A 6,223-nucleotide genomic window follows, 5' to 3' on the forward strand; every position below is an offset into this window, starting at 1 on the left:
CTTAAAAAGGCAAGAATATATCTTATTAGAAGTATACAATCATAAATTTTATTATTTTTTTCTAATTTCAAAGAAGAAATTGCCAGATTGAAACCATATTCATTTGTAGCTGATGATGCAGCACCCAAATATTTTCCTGGAACCATTTAATATAAATGTGTTAATTCATAACAAAATTGGGTTAAGTAAATGTTGCTGTAGGTATAGTGTAATTTTCTTTTGTAATAAATGTCATTGATTTGCTATTTACTTTTCAATTGATTTTATTTGCCAAATTATATACCAAGCAGTCCCATGGGCTTACTGAATATATGAGGGCTAACAATGAAAAATGTGCATAGTTTTAACACCAACTTTGTAAATTGCCTTAATAATAGCTGGTATAATGTAATAGTATTTTCAACCAGTACTTTTAATTTCTAGCTCATAAAGCCTTTTCATTGAACCCCAAGGGTGTAGCTATAAAAGCAAGATTTAATTTTGTATATAATGTGGTCTAAATTAGCTTTAAAGCAATAGGAGAAACATGCATTTACAAAAGATAAGATGATATTATTATAAGTTGATATGAATTTCTGTAACAAAATTAATTATGATTTCTACTGTAAAATAATGTATAGTAAAATTTTAAGGCCATTCAGAATATAGATTTTAAATTCTATTATTTTAAAACTGTGACAAATGTGTAGAAAACTTCATGGATATATAATAAGAAGAAGCCATTGGCCATAAAGGTCAGATGCCCAGATAGTCATAAAAGTCAGATGTTCTTGCATGATGTTAATCTCTTAATCAGAATATGTCTTCGCTACACCAATTTCCTGCTAATTATTTGTGCATTGAGACAAAGCAAGGAAAGTACCATATAGTTCTTTGTTTTCCAATATTTGTATAGAAGAAGTATAATATTTCCTCATGTTTGTACTATGCTTTACAAATGACAATAAGTTCCTATTTGTGATTTCATTTTGCCCCTGTGTGAATGTTTATGGCTATCTATATTACTATCTATATATTACTACTATATTACTACTATATATTACTATCTATAGCTCATGGGTGAATATGTTACCTTGTCCAAGATGAATGCCTTGAAATGACAAACTCTCATGCCAGGCACATGTATAATTTTTGAGGCATGTAACAAAGTGACAATATTTAGTTCTAGAAAAAATTCACATGTATTTGTAGAATTGGACAATCAATTTAAATACATTATATTTTTTAGGTCATCACCAATTCACATCAGTCACAACAGCATTTCAAGTCCTTTTAAAGTTTCTTATAACTTGCTCCTTTTTTACATTTATGAAATAAAAAAGAGAAAAAATATTGAATAACGCATGGCCATTCTTATTAGAGTGAATAATAGCTATACAAATAGCTACCCAATAAAAATACATGACATTTGCTGACCTATATTTTTATTTTGAAGACACACATTTAAATAATGTTCTCTCCTCAATAAATTTTGATCTTAAAAATGCATGAAGAAATATATTATAAAATATAGATTCTTATTTTAAAATGGCATTGCAGTTTTTTTCCTTTTCTTTCTAAATTTTGAAGATACTATTGTTTTATTTGTGTTTGAAGGCTATTTCATTATAAGAAACAGGCATAAATCAAAGAAAGTCATGCGAAATTTAAAACCTCAATTTCTGAAACAGCTAATAAACTAGACTGATTAACTTAAGCAAGTCATTTCATATTTCAGAATCTTGAGTTTTACACCTATAATGAAAAACAATTGAAACATATAAATTCTAAAGGCCATATCCAGCTCCAAAATTTGTACAAATAAATAAAAGAGGCTTAATTTTTTCTCCAGTTTTGCTGCTTTTCAAACTTTGTTAACTTAATTCATTCTTCTCCCAAAAGGAAAGTGTCATATTATTTAATACAACCATATTTGGAAAGTCATTACACAAAAACAAAATGGATAATAGGAGGATAGTAAAGTATAAGAAAGGGTGTTTTAAAATATTAACATTTAGCATGTGGGAAGGGAATTTCTACATAAAATGTTTAATCCCATTCTATAAATCTGGGAAATATTGAAATCTTATTTATCTTAAAGCAACACAAAGTTTTTCATGTTGCTTGTCTTGCTATCACACACACAAAAAATTAGATATAAAGTATGATACAAGAATAACTAAAAATATGTTTTAAAAGATGGCCGTTGCTGCTGCATGTACTAAATAAAGCAGAACTTGAGACCAGCACAGAGAGCAACTCCATCCCTTAGGAGGGGAACCCTCTCCATGCGAAACACAGGGCACCATAGCAGCACTTTACAGGCCTGGCTGCGAGCTTGCTCACTAAAAAGCCTGACGTGGTGTTAATTTATTACCAATCTGGGGTCTTTTCTTTCCCTTACTCATTTTTTTTTCAAGCTCGTATTTAACCCAACATTTAATTTGTTTAGTCGCTGTGATTATACTTTGGTCACATTTGGCAGTGGGAACAATCTGGAAAGCTTAAAGGGAATATATTATGGTGCCATAAATTTGAGATGGAAGTATGTTTCTGTATTTCTGCCAGGAATATCAGACAGCAAGTTACTGTTCGAAAATCTGCTTTTTCAGTCTGCTCCGCTAATACAAGGGTGGGTGGTCCTGAGGTCATCTCATTCCATCTTCAAAAGGACAATTACTATTCCTGATGTGTCCTGTATCTTTCCTGATAACCAAATTTTAGGGAATTTTTCTTCTGTCACTAAATTGATTTCATAAATAAACTTGAGGGTTGTTTTGTGTTGTTTTTGTTTTTGTTTTCTCTTTCAATTAGCCATGGCTGTTCATATATATAAACTCCTTTACAGAAATTGCACATTCCACACCTGAGGTGAGATGCCTTCATTCTCCCAGCCCTAGACCGTGAAGAATGTGTTCCTGATCTGCATGTGCATCCTGGCTGCCTGCAAGATAAAGAGGGATTCAGACATAAAGACTGGGAATTCCCATGAAGAGATGAAAACAAATGATGTGGTTCAAAGGAGAAGCTGTTACAAGAAGAGCTGCATTCCTGATGTGTGGAGGATTGGGAGCATTCTCTACCCTGCAGAAGTTGTCTGAGAGCAGTTACATTTGCCAATTCAGTGTCTCCATGAGTTATCTGACTCACAAGAGTTTACTGTGAAAAGGTATGTTGCCTGGCAACAGCTTTAACATAGAGCAACTGACTTTTCTGTACTTCTAAAAAGATGTTTTATTCATTAGTTGCCTTCCTTTGCTTATTTTGTGTGTACACTCTCCCTTTCTTTAGTAAATGCTACTTCTGGTTGTAAACATCTCCCTTTGCTTCTAGGCTAAATGTGCCATTGTTCACCATTTATACATATCCATATTCAGACACAAATAATGAATGACTGTGAAGGCCATCTCCTGTTATGTGGGGAACATGCAGCCATAGTTAAGAACTACATCAGGTAATATCGAAGATGTCCTTAGTATTTAAAAGTGTTTTCTATAACTATTTAGACATTGAGAGAGAGAGAAAGAGATGCAGGTGGTATGAATGGTTAACTACTGGATTGTATCCCGAATTTTTATCTGTAACAATGAGTTTGGTGATGTGAAAAAAAAATATATATCAAGTGAGGTGTCTCAGACTTCAGGTTGCCACAAGGTTTATTTAACCCATATTTCACTGGGTAAAATATTGCCAGTGTTATAACCAGCCCCTTTTATCTCTTCCTTTCCCCCAACTGACAAAAGCAAGACTGTCATTATACCCACAGGGCTTAAAGTCTGAAAAAGGGGCTGAGTTTCCAGGAAATGATTTAGGCATTTGAGCTCTAATCGTAAAATTTCCATCCTGAGATGATTTTGTTCAAGCATTTTTTTCAAAGCCAACTAGAAATGCAGAAGGGTTATGTTACTCTGCTAGTCACACAACTGCTTAGTAACTCAGGTCACAAGAGCAGTCTCATGCTACACTTTCAACAACATCGTAAAGTCCTCTTTCTTATGATTTACAATGAGATAATAAAATATCATTTCTATAACAGCCTAACACTACAGAAGAAGCATATCTGGCTATGATGACTACCTGATACTTCAGCCAAAATGAGAAATGCTAAAGATTCTACTGCTAGCAGTACTCATTGTGCAAAACCAAAAAGACTAACAAATATTTAGTACTTATTACATGCTAGCACTATCGTATATACCTTATTCCATTAATGCCTCACAACACTAGAAGGAGCACATTACTATATCCATTTTACAGAAGAAGCCTCTAAAAGTTTTATTTGCTCAAATTCATGCAGTTGGCAAATGATACAGCTAGCATTTTCACCTGATAATTTAACTGTGCTCTAAGAGCTCAAAGTGAGCATGTAAGTATATATTTATATAATTGTACATAAGTTTTACAAAAATAATTTGAATTTCAGAGATAGAAAAAATTTTGGAAATAACATATTTGCTTAATAACAATTTATTTGGTTTATAATTTTCCAAGCATTCACTCATTTATTCAGCAAGTATATACTGTTTTTGTGCAACATGCAGGACACTACACCTAGCAGTAGGACATAACCATGAATAAGGAAAATCTGCATCCTGTCTTCTCTGCTCACATTCCCAGCAGAGAAGTAGACAATTCTGATGAGAGATACATGTAAGGGAAAATTAATCTTATGCTGGGATCTGCTTAGGATGAATAAAAGTTAGCTAAGGCTCTGAGACAGAAAGGAGCAGAGTGATTTTCAGGAGCAGAAGATTATTGTGGCTATAGAGTACAGTTAGTGAGGCCAAGTACAGGAAATGAGGCTGGTGAGGGAGGGAAGATCCTGGGTACACAGGATGAGTGGGCCAAGATATGATGTCGAGATGGTCCCTACCTTCACTTCATAGAGATTGCAGTCCAGAAAAAGCACAGAATTATTGACAAACACATATGTTATAGGTGATACTGGATAAATTACTTTAGAGTACAGATCAATTTCTCAAAATATTCCATTATAAACATAGTCTTAGCTCCCTCTTGGCACAGATCAACAACCTAAAACATTGACAAACATTTCCAAAGGACTAAATTTCCAAGCCAATTGTTTGTCAAGTACACCCGTGTGTGTAAAATAAATGTCATCTCATATACAGTTCATACATCCTCTCTTTTCTAATTTAACTGTTCTCCTGAACTATAAATTATGTTAGTGAAAACACAATTGATGAAATAATTGAATACAAATTAAATTATGCTCAACTAATCATTGCTTTGTACTTAATGCTATTTTTAAGGTAGTTGTTAATATATACTTGGATAAGAGTGGAATGAGTACCTACCAAATTTACAAAAAGATAGTCATGAAAAGAACTTATCGGTTGTAGTAGGCCCTGTCAGTATTAAACTAAAATAAAAAGAAAGAGTTAAAATAGCACGTGTGTAGTAATATTATCTGTTTCTCTGTTCTTGTTGGCGTTTCTAACTTGTTTAAGAACTCTTTCTTTTAAAACAAAAAAAAATAACTAAAGGAGAATCATGTACAAAGAATAATAATTTAGTTTTTAGAACTGAAAAGTTAATTATGAACAGGACTGTATTCTAAATTTCTGATGTAAGACTAATCCAGAAGTAATTGAGTCTACATTTGCAGAAACTATTAAGAGTTGTTTACAAACTATTCTATAGTATTTTCATGAATAGTGGGATATTTAGAGTATTTAAAACTAAATTGGAGTAAACAGAAGTTACAGCACTTGACTTTAACATACCATTTTAAATAACTGCAGTGTTATTACTACATTTCCGAATGTTAAAATTAGTGCTGGCACCTATTCTATGAAAAGAATAGTCTTAATGTGATCTTTTAAAATAAATAGCGTGTTTTGTACATGCATTTTATCATGTTTTTAAGTTTTGATAATTCAGATACAGAGCAACTTCTTCACTGGCCTTATTTTTCACTACTGCAAGGTACATGAAGGGTAAATGAAATAAAAAACTAAATTGTATTCTCTAAGCTTTACATTGTATGTATATCATGACATACATGTCACAGCAAAAGTCAATGAACCAGATAATTGTTCCAAATTAGAAGATTGTGCCTCTGTTGACATTTAATTTTAAAACCTAATGATTACATTATTTAACTGACCTTTGCTCTACTAATTATGGGCACTTATAACATTAAATTTTTTTTTAAAATGTCAGTACATTGTCATTAGAGAAAATATTAATATAATCAGCACTATTTTGATATACAAACATC

The sequence above is a fragment of the Rousettus aegyptiacus genome, unplaced genomic scaffold, assembly GCF_014176215.1.
Source record: "Rousettus aegyptiacus isolate mRouAeg1 unplaced genomic scaffold, mRouAeg1.p scaffold_m13_p_4, whole genome shotgun sequence".
Taxonomy (NCBI): Eukaryota; Metazoa; Chordata; class Mammalia; order Chiroptera; family Pteropodidae; genus Rousettus; species Rousettus aegyptiacus.